The sequence below is a fragment of the Magnolia sinica genome, chromosome 13 (genome assembly GCF_029962835.1).
Source record: "Magnolia sinica isolate HGM2019 chromosome 13, MsV1, whole genome shotgun sequence".
Classification (NCBI taxonomy): domain Eukaryota; kingdom Viridiplantae; phylum Streptophyta; class Magnoliopsida; order Magnoliales; family Magnoliaceae; genus Magnolia; species Magnolia sinica.
Window position 1 is genome coordinate 54,725,776 of NC_080585.1, and position 20,099 is coordinate 54,745,874.

Consider the following 20,099-nt stretch of genomic DNA (forward strand, 5'->3'; position numbering starts at 1 on the left):
GAAAGGTGCTGTAGTGCTCTTTCATTAATGACTTGAATTGTCATATTCCGAGACCATTTTTGTATCCGTAAGTGGGATCGCAGTCGTCGGTCCTGAATTTTTCCTTCATCTCCTTGTCCAATTGTAACCTCATAACTCTCTCTTCAGTCGTCGAATTTTGACTATTTTGAACTCATTTGAATGGTAACTCGACTAGCTTCATAATGAGACCGGAATTGTCTAATTTTGAGACCGTTTGACATCCCAAAAGCTCGTTGGAACTCTTCAATCCTCATTTTGTAATTTGGATTGTTAATCCTTCCAAATCTGGCAATCCAATGGAGATGCACATAACTCCCTCTTTTTTATGTCGGATTGGGTTGATTTTTGGTCATCTGAAAGGTACTTTAGTGCTCTTTCATTCCTGACTTGAATCATCATATTCCAAGAGCATTTGCTCATCCGTAAGTGGGATCCCAGTCATTGGTCCAGAATTTCACCTTCATCTCCTTATCCAATAGTAACCTTCATAACTCTCACATCAGTGGTCGAATTTAGACTATTTTGAGCTCATTAAAATGGTAACTCGACAAGCTTCCTAATGGGATCAGAATTGGCTAATTGTAAGACCGTTCGATATCCCAAAAGCACGATGGAACTCCTCGATCGTCGTTTTGTAATTTGGATTGTTAATCTTTCCAAATCGAGTGATCCAACAGAGATGCTCTTAACTACCTTGTTTGATGCCGGATTGAGTCAATTTTTGGTCATCTGAAAGGTTCTTTAATACTCTTCCATTCCTGACTTGAATCGTCGTATTCTGAGACCATTTACGCATCTGTAAGTGGGATCGCAGTCGTCGGTCCTGAATTTTTCCTTCATCACCATGTCCAGTACTAACCTTCATAACTCTCACATCAGCGGTTGAATTTTTACTTTTTGAGCACATTGGAAGGGTAACTTGGCAAGCTTCCTAATGGGACCAGAATTGGCAAATTCTAAGGCCGTTCGATATCCCAAAAGCACATTGGAACTCTTTGATCGTCATTTTACAATTTGAATTGTTAATCTTTCCAAATCACGCGATCCAACGGAGATGCTCATAACTCCCTCCTTTAATGCCAGATTGGGTCAAATTTTGGTCATCTAAAAGTTACTGTAGTGCTCTTTCATTCCTGGCTTGAATCGTTGTATTCTGAAACCATTTACGCATCCTTCAGTGTGATCACAGTCGTCAGTCCTAAATGTTTCCTTCATCTCCTTGTCCAATTATAACCTTCATAACTCTCTCTTCAGTGGTCGAATTTAGACTATTTTGAGCTCATTGGAATGGAAACTCATCTAGGTTCATAATGAGACTAGAATTGCCTAATTCTGAGACCGTTCGACATCACAAAAGCTCGTTGGAACACTTCAATCTTCATTTTGTAATTAGGATTGTTAATCTTTCCAAATCGTGTGATCCAATGGAGATGCTCTTAACTACCTCGTTTGATTCAGATTGGGTCGACTTTTGGTCATCTGAAAGGTACTTTAGTGCTCTTTCATTCCTAACTTGAATCGTCGTATTCCGAGACCATTTACGCATCCGTAATTGGGATCGCAGTCGTCGGTCCTGAATGTTTCCTTCATCCCCTTGTCCAATAGTAACCTTCATAATTCTTACATTAGTGGTCGAATATAGACTTTTTGAGCTTGTTGGAATGGTAACTCGATAAGCTTCCTAATGGGACTAGAATTGGCTAATTTTGAGACCGTTCTATATCCCAAAAACACGTTGGAACTCTTTGACCGTTATTTTACAATTTGAATTGTTAATCTTTCCAAATCGTGCGATCCAACGCAAATGCTCTTAACTCCCTCGTTTGATGTCAGAATGGGTCTATTTTTGGTCATCTGAAAGGTACTTTACTGCTCTTTTATGCCTGACTTGAATCATCGTATTCCTAAACCATTTTCGCATCCTTTAGAGGGATCACACTCGTCGGTCCTGAATTTTTCCTTCATCTCCTTATCCAATAGTAACCTTCATTACTCTCTCTTCGGTTGTCAAATTTAGACTATTCTGAGCTCATTGGAATAGTAACTCGACAAGCTTCCTAATTAGACTAGAATTATCTAATTCTGAGACCGTTCGATATCCCAAAAGCACATTGGAACTCTTTGATCATCATTTTGCAATTTCAATTGTTAATCTTTTTAAATCACGCGATCCAACGAGGATGCTCATAACTCCCTCGTTTGATGTCGGATTGGGTCGATTTTTGGTCATTTGAAAGGTACTTTAGTGCTCTTTCATTTATGACTTGAATTGTTGTATTCCAAGACCAATTTTGCATCCGTAAGTGGGATCGCAGTTGTCGGTCCTGAATTTTTCCTTCATCTTCTTGTCCAATAGTAACCTTCATAACTCTCTCTTCAGTGGTTGAATTTAGAATATTTTGAGCTCATTGGAATGGTAGCTCGACAAGCTTCCTAATAGGACTAGAATTGTTAATTGTGAGACCGTTCGATATCCCAAAAGCACGTTGGAACTCCTCGATCGTTAGTTTGCAATTTGGATTGTCAATCTTTCCAAATCGCAGGATCTAAAAGAGACCCTCATAACTCCCTCATTTGATGTCGAATTGGGTCGATTTTTGGTCATCTGAAAGGTACTTTAGTGCTCTTTCATTTATGACATGAATCATCGTATTCCAAGACCTTTTTGCATCTGTAAGTGTGATCACAGTCGTCAGTCCTGAATTTTTCCTTCATCTCCTTGTCCAATTGTAATCTTCACAACTCTCTCTTCAGTGGTCGAATTTAGACTATTTTGAGCTCATTGGAATGGAAACTCATCTAGGTTCATAATGAGACCAGAATTGCCTAATTCTGAGACCGTTCAACATCACAAAAGCCCGTTGGAACACTTCAATCTTCATTTTGTAATTAGGATTGTTAATCTTTCTAAATCGTGCGATCCAACGGAGATGCTCTTAACTGCCTCGTTTGATTCAGATTGGGTCGACTTTTGGTCATCTGAAAGGTACTTTAATGTTGTTTTGTTCCTGACTTGCATCTTCATATTACGAGACCATTTGCGCATTAGTAAGTGGGATCACAGTTGTCGGTCCTGAATTTTTCATTCATCTCCTTGTCCAATAGTAACTTATATAACTCTCTCATCAATGGTCAAATTTAGACTATTTTGAGCTCATCGGAATGGTAACTCGACATGCTTCCTAATAGGACCAGAATTGGCTAATTCTGAGACGTTTGATATCCCAAAAGCACATTGGAACTCCTCAATAGTCATTTTGCAATTTGAATTGCTAATCTCTCCATATTGCGCGGTCCAAAGGAGACTCTCATAACTCCCTCCTTTGATGTCGGATTGGGCCAATTTTTGGTCATCTGAAAGGTACATTCGTGCTCTTTCGTTCCTGACATGAATCGTCGTATTCCGAGACCATTTGCGCATTCGTAAGTGGGATTATAGTCGTCGGTCCTGAATTTTTCCTTCATCTCCTTGTCCATTAGTTACCTTCATAACACTCTCTTCTATGGTTGAATTTAGACAATTTTGAGCTCATTGGAATGGTAACTCGACAACCTTCCTAATGGGACCAGAATTGGCAAATTCTGACACCGTTCGATATCCTAATAGCACGTTGGAACTCTTCGATCGTCATTTTGCAATTTGGATTCTTAATCTTTCCAAATCACGTGATCCAACGGAGATGGTCATAACTCCCTCGTTTGATGTCGGATTGGTTCGATTTTTGGTCATCTGAAAGGTACTTTAACGCTGTTTCATTCCTGACTTGAATCTTCTTATTCCGAGACCATTTGTGCATCCGTAAGTGGGATTGCAGTCGTCAGTCCTGAGCTTTTCCTTCATCTCCTTGTCCAATACTAACTTTCATAACTCTCTCTTCATTGGTCGAATTTAGACTATTTTTGAGCTGAATGGAATTGTCTAATTCTGAGACCATTCGACATCTCAAAAGCTCGTTGGAATTCTTCGATCGTCATTTTGCAATTTGGATTGTTAAGTTTTCCAAATCATGCAATCCAATGGAGATGCACATAACTCCCTCGTTTGATGTTGGATTGGGTCAATTTTCACTCATCTGAATGGTACTTTAGTGATCTTTCATTCTGGACTTGAATTATCATATTCCTAGACCATTTGCGCATCCGTGAGTGGGATCGCAATTGTTGGTCATAAATTTTACCTTCATCCCCTTGTCCAATAGTAACCTTCATAACTCTCTCTTCAGTGGTCAAATTTAGGCTATTTTGAGCTCATTGGAATGTTAACTCGATAAGCTTCCTAATGGGATCAGAATTGGCAAATTCTGACACCGTTCAATACCCCGAAAGCACATTGGAACTCCTCGATCGCCATTTTGCAATTTGGTTTGTTAATCTTTCCAAATCGCGTGATCCAAAGGAGACCTTCATAACTCCCTCATTTGATGTCAGATTGGGTCAATTTTTGGTCATCTGATAGGTAATTTAATGCTCTTTCATTCTTGACTTGAGTCGTCGTATTCCCAGACCATTTGTGCATCCGTAAGTGGGATCGCAGTCATCGGTCCTGAATTTTTCATTCATCTCCTTGTCCAATTGTAACCTTCATAACTCTCTCTTCAGTGGTCAAATTTAGATTATTTTAAGCTCATTGCAATGGTAACTCAACAAGCTTCCTAATGGTGCCAGAATTGGCAAATTCTAACACCGTTCGATGTCCAAAAAGCACATTGGAAATCTTCGTTCATCATTTTGCAATTTGGATTGTTCATCTTTCCAAATTGCGTGATCCAACGGAGATGCTCATAACTCCCTCATTTGATGTCGGATTGGGTCAATTTTTTGTCATCAGAAAGGTACTTCAGTGATCTTTCATTCCTGACTTGAATCGTCGTATTCCGAGACCATTTGCACATCCATAAGTGGGATCGAAATCGTCGCTACGAAATTTTTCCTTCATCTCCCTGTCTAAAAATAACCTTTATAACTCTCTCTTCAGTGGTCGAATTTACTCTATTCAGAGCTCATTGGAATGGTAACTCGACAAGCTTCCTAATGGGACCAGAATTGGCTAATTCTGAGACCGTTCGATACAAAAGCACATTGGAACTCTTCGATCGTCAGTTTACAATTTGTATTGTTAATCTTTCGAAATCGCGCGATCCAATGGAGATGCTCATAACTCCCTCATTTAATGTCAGATTGGGTCGATTTTTGGTCATCTGAAAGGTACTTTAATGCTTTTTCAATCCTGACTTGAAACTTCATATTCCTAGACCATTTGCACATTTGTAAGTGGGATCGCAGTCGTCGGTCCTGAATTTTTTCTTCATCTCCTTGTCCAATACTAACTTTCATATCTCTCTCTTAAGTAGTTGAATTTAGACTATTTTGAGCTCATTGGAATGGTAACTCGACTAGCTTCATAATGAGACCCAAATTGTCTAATTCTGAGACAGTTCAACATCATAAAAGCTCGTTGGAACTCTTCGATCGTCATTTTACAATTTGGATTGTTGATCTTTCCAAATTCTGCAATCAAATAGAGATGCACATAACTCCCTCGTTTGATGTCGGATTGGGTCGATTTTTTGTCATCTGAAAGGTACTTTAGTGCTCTTTCATTGTTGACTAGAATCATCGTATTCCGAGACCATTTGCGCAGCCATAAGTTGGATTGCAATCATTGGTCCTGAATTTTTCCTTCATCCCCTTGTCCAATAGTAACCTTCATAACTCTCACATCAGTGGTCGAATTTAGACTATTTTGAGCTCATTGGAATGGTAACTCGACAAGCTTCCTAATGGGACTAGAATTGGCTAATTCTGAGACCGTTCGATATCCCAAAAGCACAATGGAACTCCTCAATTGTCATTTTATAATTTGGATTGTTAATCTTTCCAAATCGTGTGATCCAACAGAGATGCTTATAACTCCCTCATTTGATGTCAGATTGGGTCAATTTTTGGTCATCTGAAAGGTACTTTAATGTTGTTTCATTCCTGACTCGAATCTTCATATTCTGAAACCATTTGTGCATACGTAAGTGGGATCGCAGTCGTCGGTCCCGATTTTTCCTTCATCTCCTAGTCCAATACTAACTTTCATATCTCTCTCTTCAGTGGTCAAATTTAGACTATTTTAAGCTCATTGGAATGTTAACTCGACTAGCTTCATTATGAGACCAGAATTGTCTAATTCTGAGACCGTTCGACATCCTAAAAGCTCGTTGGAACTCTTCGATCGTTATTTTGCAATTTGGATTGTTAATCTTTCCAAATTGTGCAATCCAATGGAGAAGCACATAACTCCCTCGTTTGATGTCGGATTGGGTCAATTTTTGCTCATCTGAAAGGTACTTTAGTGCTTTTTCATTGCTGACTAGAATCATCATATTCTAAGACCATTTGCGCATCCATAAGTAGGATCACAATCGTTGGTCCTGAATTTTTCCTTCATCCCCTTCTCCAATAGTAACCTTCATAACTCTAACATCAGTGATAGACTATTTTGATCTCGTTGGAATGGTTACTCGACAACCTTCCTAATGGGACCAAAATTGGCTAATTCTGAGACTATTCGATATCCCAAAAGTTCATTGGAACTCTTCGATCGCCATTTTACAATTTGGATTGTTAATCTTTCCAAATCGTGCAATCCAATGGAGATGCACATAACTCCCTTGTTTGATGTTGGATTGGGTCAATTTTTGGTCATTTGAAAGATACTTTAGTGCTCTTTCATTCTTGACTTGAATCGTCATATTTCGAGACCATTTGCACATCCATAAGTGGGATTGCAGTCGTCGGTCTTGAATTTTTCTTTCATCTCCTTGTCCAATAGTAACCTTCATAACTCTCACATCAGCGGTCGAATCTAGACTTTTTGAGCACGTTGGAATAGTAACTCGACAAGCTTCCTAATGGGACTAGAATTGGCTAATTCTGAGACCGTTCGTTATTCCAAAAGCACATTGGAACTCTTTGACCGCCAGTTTTGCAATTTGAATTGTTAATCTTTCCAAATCGCGCGATCCAATGGAGATGCTCATAACTCCCTCGTTTGATGTTCGATTGGGTTGATTTTTGGTCATCTGAAATGTACTTTAGTGCTCTTTCATTAATGACTTGAATCGTCATATTCTGGGACCATTTTTGTATCCGTAAGTGGGATTGCAGTCGTCGGTCCTGAAATTTTCCTTCATCTGCTTTTCCAATTGTAACCTCATAATTCTCTCTTCAGAGGTTGAATTATGACTATTTTGAGCTCGTTGGAATGGTATCTCGACTAGCTTCATAATGAGACTAGAATTGTCTAATTCTAAGACCGTTTGACATCCTAAAAGCTTGTTGGAACTCTTGGATCGTCATTTTACAATTTGGATTGTTAATCCTTCCAAATCGTGCAATCCAATGGAGATGCACATAACTCTCTCATTTTGATGTCGGATTGGGTCGATTTTTAGTCATCTGAAGGGTACTTTAGTGCTATTTCATTCCTGACTTGAATCATCGTATTCCGAGAGCATTTGCTCATCCGCAAGTCGAATCACAGTCGTTGGTCCTGAATTTTACCTTCATCCCCTTGTCCAATAGTAACCTTCGTTACTCTCACATCAGTGGTCGAATTTAGACTATTTTGAGCTCATTGGAATGGTAACTCGACAAGCGTCCTAATGGGACCAGAATGGGCTAATTCTGAGACCGTTCGATATCCCAAAAGCACGATGGAACTCCTCGATCGTCATTTTGTAATTTGGATTGTTAATCTTTCCAAATCGAACAATCCAACAGAGATGCTCTTAACTACCTCGTTTGATGTTGGATTGAGTCGATTTTTGGTCATCTGAAAGGTTCTTTAGTGCTCTTTCATTCCTAACTTGAATCGTCGTATTCCATGACCATTTGCGCATCTGTAAGTGGGATCGCAGTCGTCGGTCCTGAATTTTCCCTTCATCACCTTGTCCAATAGTAACCTTCATAACTCTCAAATCAGCGGTCAAATTTAGACTTTTTGAGCACATTGGAATGGTAACTTGACAAGCTTTCTAATGCGACCAGAATTGGCTAATTCTGAGGACGGTCGATAACCCAAAAGCACGTTGGAATTCTTTGATCGTCATTTTACAATTTGAATTGTTAATCTTTCCAAATCGCGCGATCCAACAGAGATGCTCATAACTTCCTCGTTTGATGTCAGATTGGGTTGATTTTTGGTCATCTGAAAGGTACTTTAGTGCTCTTTCATTCCTGACTGGAATCGTCGCATTCTAAGAACTTTTGGGCATCCGTAAGTTGGATCGCAGTCGTCGATGTTGAATTTTTTCTTCATCTCCTTGTCCAATAGTAACCTTCATAACTCTCTCTTCAGTTGTCGAATTTAAAATATTTTGAGCTCATTGGAATGGTAACTCGACAAGCTTCTTAATTAGACTAGAATTGTCTAATTCTGAGACCGTTCGATATCCCGAAAGCACGTTGGAATCTTCGATCGTCATTTTGTAATTAGGATTGTTAATGTTTCCAAATCGCGCGATCCAACGAAGATGCTCTTAACTGCCTCATTTGATTCAGATTGGGTTGACTTTTGGTCATCTAAAAGGTACTTTAGTGCTCTTTCATTCCTAACTTGAATCGTCACATTCCGAGACCATTTACGCATCCGTAACTGGGATCGCAGTCGTCGGTCCTGAATTTTTCCTTCATCTCCTCGTCCAATAATAACCTTCATAATTCTCACATCAGTGGTCAAATTTAGACTTTTTGAGCTCATTGGAATGTTAACTCGACTAGCTTCCTAATGGGACCAGAATTGGCTAATTTTAAGACCGTTCGATATCCCAAAGGAACGTTGGAACTCTTTGATCGTCATTTTGCAATTTGAATTAGTAATCTTTCCAAATCCCGTGATCCAACGTAGATGCTCATAACTCCCTCGTGTAATGTCGGATTAGGTCTATTTTTGGTCATCTAAAAGGTACTTTAGTCCTCTTTCATTCCTAACTTAAATCATCATATTCCTAAACCATTTTCACATCCTTCAGAGGGATCGCAGTCGTCGGTCTTGAAATTTTCCTTCATCTCCTTGTCCAATAGTAACCTTCATAACTCTCTCTTCAGTTGTCGAATTTAGACTATTTTGATTTCATTGGAATGGTAACTCGACAAGCTTCCTAATGGGACCAGAATGGGCTAATTCTGAGACCGTTCGATATCCCAAAAGCACGATGGAACTCCTCGATCGTCATTTTGTAATTTGGATTTGTTAATCTTTCCTAATCGAGCAATCCAACAGAGATGCTCTTAACTACCTGGTTTGATGTTGGATTGAGTCAATTTTTGGTCATCTGAAAGGTTCTTTAGTGCTCTTTTATTCCTAACTTGAATCGTCGTATTCCATGACCATTTGCGCATCTGTAAGTGGGATCGCAGTCGTCGGTCCTGAATTTTCCCTTCATCACCTTGTCCAATAGTAACCTTCATAACTCTCAAATCAGCGGTCAAATTTAGACTTTTTGAGCACATTGGAATGGTAACTTGACAAGCTTTCTAATGCGACCAGAATTGGCTAATTCTGAGGATGGTCGATAACCCAGAAGCACGTTGGAATTCTTTGATCGTCATTTTACAATTTGAATTGTTAATCTTTCCAAATCGCGCGATCCAACAGAGATGCTCATAACTTCCTCGTTTGATGTCAGATTGGGTTGATTTTTGGTCATCTGAAATGTACTTTAGTGCTCTTTCATTCCTGACTTGAATCATCGTATTCCGAAACCATTTACGCATCCTTCAGAGGGATCGCAGTCGTCGGTCATGAATTTTTACTTCATCTCCTTGTCCAATAGTAACCTTCATAACTCTCTCTTCAGTTGTCGAATTTAAAATATTTTGAGCTCATTGGAATGGTAACTCGACAAGCTTCTTAATTAGACTAGAATTGTTTAATTCTGAGACCATTCGATATCCCGAAAGCACGTTGGAATCTTCGATCGTCATTTTGTAATTAGGATTGTTAATGTTTCCAAATCGCGCGATCCAACGAAGATGCTCTTAACTGCCTCATTTGATTCAGATTGGGTTGACTTTTGGTCATCTAAAAGGTACTTTAGTGCTCTTTCATTCCTAACTTGAATCGTCACATTCCGAGACCATTTGCGCATCCGTAACTGGGATCGCAGTCGTCGGTCCTGAATTTTTTCTTCATCTTCTCGTCCAATAATAACCTTCATAATTCTCACATCAGTGGTCAAATTTAGACTTTTTGAGCTCATTGGAATGTTAACTCGACTAGCTTCCTAATGGGACCAGAATTGGCTAATTTTAAGACCGTTCGATATCCCAAAGGCACGTTGGAACTCTTTGATCGTCATTTTGCAATTTGAATTAGTAATCTTTCCAAATCCCGTGATCCAACGTAGATGCTCATAACTCCCTCGTGCGATGTCGGATTAGGTCTATTTTTGGTCGTCTAAAAGGTACTTTAGTCCTCTTTCATTCCTAACTTGAATCATCATATTCCTAAACCATTTTCACATCCTTCAGAGGGATCGCAGTTGTCGGTCTTGAAATTTTCCTTCATCTCCTTGTCCAATAGTAACCTTCATAACTCTCTCTTCAGTTGTCGAATTTAGACTATTTTGAGCTCATTGGAATGGTAACTCGACAAGCTTCCTAATTATACTAGAATTATCTAATTCCGAGACCGTTTCATAACCCAAAAGCATGTTGGAACTCTTTGATCGTCATTTTGCAATTTCAATTGTTAATCTTTCTAAATCGCGCGATGCAATGGGGATGCTCATAACTCCCTCGTTTGATGTCGGATTGGGTCGATTTTTGGTCATCTGAAAGGTACTTCAGTGCTCTTTCATTTATGACTTGAATCGTCATATTCCAAGATCATTTTTGCATACGTAAGTGGGATCGCAGTCATCGGTCCTGAATTTTTCCTTTATCTTCTTGTCCGATAGTATCCTTCATAACTCTCTCTTTAGTGGTCAAATTTAGATTATTTTGAACTCACTGGAGTGGTAACTCGACAAGCTTCCTAATGGGACCAGAATTGCTAATTCTAAGATCGTTTGATATCTTAAAGCACGTTGGAACTCCTCGATCGTCATTTTGCAATTTGGATTGTCAATCTTTCCAAATCGCAGGATCCAAAGGAGACCCTCATAACTCCCTCATTTGGTGTCGGATTGGGTCAATTTTTGGTCATCTGAAAGGTAGTTTAGTGTTCTTTCATTATTGACTTGAATCATCATATTCCCAGACCATTTGCGCATCCGTAAGTGTGATCGCAGTCGTCAGTCCTGAATTTTTCCTTCATCTCCTTGTCCAATTGTAACCTTCACAACTCTCTCTTCAGTGGTCAAATTTAGACTACTTTGAGCTCATTTGAATGAAAACTCGACTAGGTTCATAATGATACCAGAATTGCTTAATTATGAGACTGTTTGACATCACAAAAGCCCGTTGGAACTCTTCAATCTTCATTTTGTAATTTAGATTGTTAATCATTCAAAATCACACGATCCAACAGAGATGCTCATAACTCACTTATTTGATATTGAATTCGGTCGATTTTTAGTCATCTAAAAGGTACTTTAATGCTGTTTCGTTCCTGACTTGAATCTTTGTATTACAAGACCATTTGCGCATTAGTAAGTGGGATCGCAGTCGTCGGTCCTGAATTTTTCATTCATCTCCTTGTCCAATATTAACTTACATAACTCTCACATCAGTGGTCGAATTTAGATTATTTTGAGTTCATCGGAATGGTAACTTGACAAGCTTCCTAATGGGACCAGAATTGGCTAATTCTAAGAGCTTCGATATCCCAAAAGCACGTTGGAACTCCTCAATTGTCATTTTGCAATTTGAATTGTCAATCTTTCCAAATCGCACAATCTAAAGGAGACTCTCATAACTCCCTCCTTTGATGTCGGATTGGGTCAATTTTTGGTCATCTGAAAGGTACTTTCGTGCGCTTTCATTCTTGACTTGAATCGTCATATTCTGAGACCATTTGCGCATCCGTAATTGAGATCGCGGTCGTCGGTCTAGAATTTTTCCTTCATCTCCTTGTCCATTAGTTACCTTCATAACACTCTCTTCTGTGGTCGAATTTAGACAATTTTGAGCTCATTGGAATGGTAAGTCAACAAGCTTCCTAATGGGACCAGAATTGGCAAATTCTGACACCGTTCGATATCCTAATACCACGTTGGAACTCTTCGATCATCATTTTGCAATTTGGTGTTAATCTTTCCAAATCGCGCAATCCAACGGAGATGCTCATAACTCCCTCGTTTGATGTCGGATTAGGTCAATTTTTGGTCATAGGAAAGGTACTTTAGTTCTCTTTCATTCCTAACATGAATCGTCATATTCCGAAACCATTTGTGTATCCGTAAGTGGGATCGCAGTCGTCGGTCCGGAATGTTTCCTTCATCTCCTTGTCCAATAGTAACCTTCATAACTCTCTCTTCAGTGGTCGAATTTACACTATTTTGAGCTCATTGGAATGGTAACTAAACAAGCTTCCTAATGGGACCAGAATTGTCTAATTCAGACACTGTTCGACATCCCAAATGCTCATTGGAACTCTTCGATCGTCATTTTGCAGTTTGGATTGTTAACCTTTGAAATCGCGCAATCCAATGGAGATGCTCATAACTCCCTCATTTGATGTCGGATTGGGTCGATTTTAGTAATTTGAAAGGTACTTTAATGCTGTTTCATTCCTGACTTGAATCTTCGTATTTTGAGACCATTTGCGCATCCGTAAGTGGGATCATAGTCGTCGGTCCTGAATTTTTCCTTCATCTCCTTGTCCAATACTAACTTTCATATCTCTCTCTTTAGTGGTCGAATTTAGACTATTTTAAGCTCATTGAATGGTAACTCAACTAGCTTCTTAATGAGATCAGAACCACTCGCATCCCAAAGATCGTTGGAACTCTTCAATCGTCATTTTGCAATTTGGATTGTTAAGTTTTCCAAATCATGCAATCCAATGGAGATGCACATAACTCCCTTGTTTGATGTCGGACTGGGTCAATTTTTGGTCATCTAAATGGTACTTTAATGCTCTTTCATTCTGGACTTGAATTATCGTATTCCGAGACCATTTGCGCATCCGTAGTGGGATCGCAATCGTTGGTCCTGAATTTTACCTTCATCACCTTGTCCAATAGTAACCTTCATAACTCTCACATCAGTGGTCGAATTTAGACTATTTTGAGCTCATTGAAATGGTAACTCGACAAGCTTCCTAATGGGACAAGAATTGGCCAATTCTGAGACTGTTCGAAAACCTAAAAGCACGATGGAACTCCTCGATCGTCATTTTGTAATTTGGATTGTTAATCTTTCCAAATCGCGTGATCTAATGGAGATGCTCTTAATTGCCTCGTTTGATGTCGGGTTGGGTCGAATTTTTTCATCTGAAAGGTACTTCAGTGTTCTTTCATTGCTGACTTGAATCGTCATATTGCAAGACCATTTACGCATCCGTAAGTGGAATCGCAGTCGTCGGTCCGGAATTTTTCCTTCATAACTCTCACATTAGCGGCCGAATTTAGACTTTTTGAGCACAATGGAATGGTAACTCGACATGCTTCCTAATGGGACCAGAATTGGCAAATTCTAAGACTGTTCGATATCCCAAAAGCACGTGGGAACTATTTGATCATCATTTTGCAATTTGAATTGTTAATCTTTCCAAATCACGCGATCCAATGGAGATGCTCATAACTCACTCATTAGATGTCGGATTGGGTCAATTTTTGGTCATCTGAAAGGTACTTTAGTGCTCTTTCATTAATGACTTGAATCTTCATATTCTGAGACCATTTGTGCATACATAAGTTGGATCGCAGTCGACGGTCCTGAATTTTTCCTCCATCTCCTTGTTGAATACTAACTTTCATATCTCTCTCTTCAGTGGTCGAATTTAGACTATTTTGAGCTCATTGGAATGGTAACTCGACTAGCTTCATAATGAGACCAAAATTGTCTAATTCAGAGACCGTTTAACATCTCAAAAGCATGTTGGAACTCTTCGATCATCATTTTGCAATTTGGAATGTTAATCTTTCCAAATCATGCAATCCGATGGAAATGCACATAACTCGTTCGTTTGATGTCAGATTGGGTCAATTTTTGGTCATCTGAAAGGTACTTTAGTGCTCTTCCATTCCTGACTTGAATTGTCGTATTCCGAGACCATTTGCGCACTCGTAAGTGGGATCGCAGTCGTTGGTCGTGAATTTTACCTTCATCCCCTTGTCCAATAGTAACCTTCATAACTCTCTCTTCAGTGGTCAAATTTAGATTATTTTGAGCTCATTGGAATGTTAACTCGACAAGCTTCCTAGTGGGATTAGAATTGGCAAATTCTGACACCGTTCAATACCCCGAAAGCACGTTGGAACTCCATGATCGCCATTTTGTAATTTAGTTTATTAAACTTTCGAAATCGCGCGATCCAATGGAGACCCTCATAACTCCCTCATTTGATGTCAGATTGGGTCAATTTTTGGTCATCTGAAAGGCAATTTAATGCTCTTTCATTCTTGACATGAATCGTCGTATTCCCAGACCATTTGCGCTTTCGTAAGGGGGATCACAGTCGTCGGTCTTGAATTTTTCTTTCATCTCCTTGTCCAATTGTAACCTTCATAACTCTCTCTTCAGTGGTCGAATTTAGACTGTTTTGTGCTCATTGGAATGGTAACTCGACTAGCTTCATAATGAGACCAGAATTGTCTAATTCTGAGACCGTTTGACATCCCAAAAGCCCGTTGGAACTCTTCAATCTTCATTTTGTAATTTGGATAGTTAATCTTTCCAAATCGCGTGACCCAACAGAGATGCTCAAAACTCCCTCATTTGATGTCGAATTGGGTTAATTTTTGGTCATCTAAAAGGTACTTTAATGCTGTTTCATTCCTGACTTGAATCTTCGTATTCCGAGACCATTTGCGCATTCGTAAGTGGGACCACAGTCATCGGTCCTGAATTTTTTCATCTCCTTGTCCAATAGTAACTTCCATAACTCTCACATATGTGGTCAAATTTAGACTATTTTGAGCTCTTCGGACTGGAAACTCGACAAGCTTCCTAATGGGGACCAGAATTGGCTATTACTTAGACTGTTCAATATCCCAAAAGCATGTTGGAACTCCTCGACAGTCATTTTGCAATTTGGATTCTTAATCTTTCCAAATCACACGATCCAAAGGAGACTCTTATAACTCCCTCCTTAGATGTCGGATTGGGTCAATTTTTGGTCATCTGAAAGGTACTTTAGTGCTCTTTCATTGTTGACTATAATCATCATATTCTGAGACCATTTGCGCATCCGTAAGTTGGATCGCAATCGTTGGTCCTGAATTTTTCCTTCATCCCCTTGTCCAATAGTAACCTTCATAACTCTCACATCAGTGGCCGGATTTAAACTATTTTGAGCTCATTGGAATTGTAACTCGACAAGCTTCCTAATGGGACTAGAATTGGCTAATTCTGAGACTGTTCAATATCCCAAAAGCACAATGGAACTCCTCGATCGTCATTTTATAATTTGGATTGTTATTCTTTCCAAATCGCGTGATCCAACATAGATGCTTATAACTCCCTCATTTGATGTCAGATTGAATCGATTTTTGGTCATCTGAAAGGTACTTTAATGCTGTTTCATTCCTGACTTGAATCTTCGTATTCTGAAACTTTCATATCTCTCTCCTCAGTTGTCTTTGTGCATACATTAGTGGGATCGCAGTCGTCGATCCTGAATTTTTCCTTCATCTCCTTGTCCAGTACTAACTTTCATATCTCTCTCTTCAATGTTCGAATTTAGACTATTTTGAGCTCATTGGAATGGTAACTCGACTAGCTTCATTATGAGACCAGAATTGTCTAATTCTGAGACCTTTCGACATCCCAAAAGCTCATTAGAACTCTTCGATCGTCATTTTGCAATTTGGATTGTTAATCTTTCCAAATTGTGCAATCCAATGGAGAAGCACATAACTCCCTAGTTTGATGTCAGATTGGGTCAATTTTTGGTCATCCGAAAGGTACTTAGTGCTCTTTCATTTCTGACTAGAATCAACATATTCCAAGTCCATTTGCGCATCCGTAAGTGGGATTACAATCGTTGGTCCTGAATTTTTCCTTCATCCCCTTGTCCAATAGTAACCTTCATAACTCCAACATCAGTGGTCGAATTTAGACTACTTTGAGCTCATTGGAATGGTAACTCGACAAGCTTCCTAATGGGACTAGAATTGGCTAATTCTGAGACCGTTCGATATCCCAAAAGCTCGTTGGAACTCTTTGTAAGTGCTATAGTTTATATCCCTGTTTGTTGTTTTGTGGTGCCAAAATCACTGTTATACATTACTTGCATAAGTGAAGCTCTCACAAGGATCAACATTCATAAACAAGCTAAAGCTCACAACAAGCAAAGCTCACAAGTACAAGGATCAATCTTGAATGCAAGAACTGCTCACAAGACAAGACTCAAGCTGCAAGACTTCAAGAAGAGTACGAGGCAGTTTGTAAAGAACTCAAGACACTTTTAAGATTGAGCTACATCAAGATTTCAACTACATCAAGACTTCAAGGCTCATACTTCAAGGTCACTTTTTCCTAATGTTTCAATGTTCATACTTCTTGATTGAGGTTTGACTGACCATAGGTTGACCTTAGAAGTAGGTCATTTTGGATACATAAGTCGAATGTTTATTTTACATGAGTTTGGTCTGTTCTTCGACTAGTCCTGGGCCTTCTTCGACTAGTCCTAGAGTTGCTTCGACCAGTCTAAGAAATTCCTCGATCAGTCGTGAATTTGTTACAAATTTCGGATGAAATCTGTTAGGCTTCGACTAGTCCAGGAATCTGTTCGACCAGTCGTAGGAATAGTGTCGACTGCATCTACGACCAGTCGAAAATCTTCGACTCGAAATCCAGCGATGTGTTATAGGTTCTTCGACCAGTCGAAGGAAACCTACGACCAGTCGTAGGTGACCTACGACCAGTCGAAGGAGACCTTCGACCAGTCGTAGAACGGTCAGAGCTTATCCCGCTGGATCTTTCAAATATCTGTTATTGCTTCGACTAGTCGAAGAGCTCCCTAGACCAATCGAAGACACGATCTGCTCACCTATAAATAGTGCACGAATCTCAGAAGAAATCATCGAATTAATTAATCTATTCAAGCCCATCTTCGTCGAACTTCTGAGAGATAATTCTGTGCTCCATCTAAGCTAAGTGTGCTTATTTAATGTTCTCTTTCCTTAGCTTTATTCTAATTGATTTTGTTTCTGCTATTCCAATCTGATTTGATAAGAGGAATTATTATTCCCTTTCTTTGGAATCAAAATCAATTAAGGCAAGCCCTATTCGGTATAATTTGAAATCTATTAGAATTAGAACCATTGTAATTGAGTACTGGACATTGAACTTGGACATTCAATCATCTACACTGATTTGGTTCTACCGGGCTGCTACAACGAAGGAGATAATCAGGTATTTTACATTTAATTGTAAATTCCTTTTTGTTTTGGTTTCTTTCAAGATTTGCCAGAAAAATCTTATTATATTGGTTATCTGAGGAGAGCCAGGAAAACTCAGAAGTGGGGTTTTTTAATTGTGTAAGCCCACATACAAAGACATAATTGTAAAGGTTTTGGGTGAACCTGGGAAAACCTATTTTGTTAGTGAACGCTAATATCCCCTGTGTCAGGATATTAGGAGTGGAGTAGCATTTTGTGTGGCTGTTGTTTAACAGTTGGTGAACACACAGGCGAACCACTATAATCCCTTGTGTTGTGGTTGAATGATTTATTCTTTTGATCTTTTATTATTCTTTTGTGGGATGTATGTATGGTGGTGAATGTTGTAATCATTTAATTCAAGCATTGTGAAAATGTTGTAATAGTTTAGAATTTATTTTCTGCTATTCCTTTATCAGCTTGATATTTTAATTTCTTTTGAAAGTTGTTCCAGCAAGGCTGCCCTGCCATTTTTATGGTGTATGGCTGTCTCTAGAACAATACATTTGTGATTCAATTTATTTTAATTCAGTTTGTATTTATTTCTGTATTCCTCTTCGATTTGAGATTTGATACAAAGATCTTTCTAGAAATAAGGTTGTCCTACCATAAACTCTGGTTTTTGGTGTAAGGTTGTCCTTAGAACAACATTTGTATCAACCTCTCAAGATCTGAATTTTGAGGCTGTTTTTCTTTCCTGCATTGTGATTTATTTTGGCTATCATAATCTTTTTAATTCCGCTATTATAAGTTTTATTTGGCATTGTCCTATTCACCCCCCCTCTAGGACATGTAGCTTGGCCTTTTCACTCTTTGATCGCCATTTTGCAAATTAGATTGTCAATCTTTCCAAATCATGCAATCCCATGGAGATGCCCATAACTCCCTCGTTTGATGTCGGATTGGGTCAATTTTTGGTCATCTGAAAGGTACTTTAGTGCTCTTTCATTCCTGACTTGAATCATCGTACTCCTATACCATCGCAATCGTCGGTCCTAAATTTTTCTTTCATCTCCTTGACCAATAGTAACCTTCATAACTCTCATATCAGTTGAATTTAAACTTTTTGAGCACATTGGAATAGTAACTCGACAAGCTTCCTAATGAGACAAAAATTGGCTAATTCTGAGACCGTTCATTATCCCAAAAGCACGTTGGAACTCTTTGATCGCTAGTTTTGCAATTTGAATTGTTAATCTTTCCAAATTGTGCGATCCAATGGAGATGCTCATAACTCCCTCGTTTGATGTCAGATTGGGTCTATTTTTGGTCATCTAAAAGGTACTTTAATGCTCTTACATTAATGACTTGAATCGTCATATTCCGGGACCATTTTTGTATCCGTAAGTGGGATCGCAGTCGTTTGTCTTGAATTTTTCCTTCATCTCCTTGGCTAATTGTAACCTCATAACTCTCTCTTCAGATGTTGAATTAAGACTATTTTGAGCTCATTGGAATGGTATCTCGACTAGCTTCATAATGAGACCAGAATTGTCTAATTCTAAGACCGTTTGACATCCTAAAAGCTTGTTGGAACTCTTGGATCGTCTTTTTGTAATTTGGATTGTTAATCCTTCCAAATCATGTAATTCAATGGAGATGCACATAACTCTCTCATTTTAATGTTGGATTGGGTCAATTTTTAGTCATTTGAAAGGTACTGTAGTGCTCTTTCATTCCTGACTTGAATCATCGTATTCTGAGAGCATTTGCTCATCTGCAAGTGCGATCGCAGTCGTTGGTCCTGAATTTTACCTTCATCCCCTTGTCCAATAGTAACCTTCATAACTCTCACATCAGTGGTCGAATTTAGACTATTTTACGCTCATCGAAATGGTAACTCGACAAACTTCCTAATGAGACCAGAATTGGCTAATTCTGAGACCGTTCGATATCCCAAAAGCACGATGGAACTCCTTGATCGTCATTTCGTAATTTGGATTATTAATCTTTCGAAATCGAGCGATCCAATAGAGATGCTCTTAACTACCTCGTTTGATGTCGGATTGAGTCGATTTTTGGTCATTTAAAAGGTTCTATAGTGCTCTTTCATTCTTGACTTGAATCATTGTATTTCGAGACCATTTGCGCATCTGTAAGTGGGATCGCAGTCGTTGGTCCTGAATTTTCCCTTCATCACCTTGTCCGATTGTAAACTTCATAACTCTCACATCAGCGGTCAAATTTAGACTTTTTGAGCACATTGGAATCGTAACTTGACAAGCTTCCTAATGGGACCAGAATTGGTTAATTCTGACAACGGTCGATATCCCAAAATCACATTGGAATTCTTTGATCGCATTTTACAATTTGAATTGTTAATCTTTCCAAATCGAGCGATCCAAAGGAGATGCTCATAAGTCCCTCGTTTGATGCTGGATTGGGTCGATTTCTGGTCATCTGAAATGTACTTTAGTGCTCTTTCATTCCTGACTTGAATCGTCGTGTTCCGAAACCATTTATGCATCCTTCAGAGGGATCGCAGTCATCGGTCATGAATCTTTCCTGAATCTCCTTGTCTAATAGTAACCTTCATAA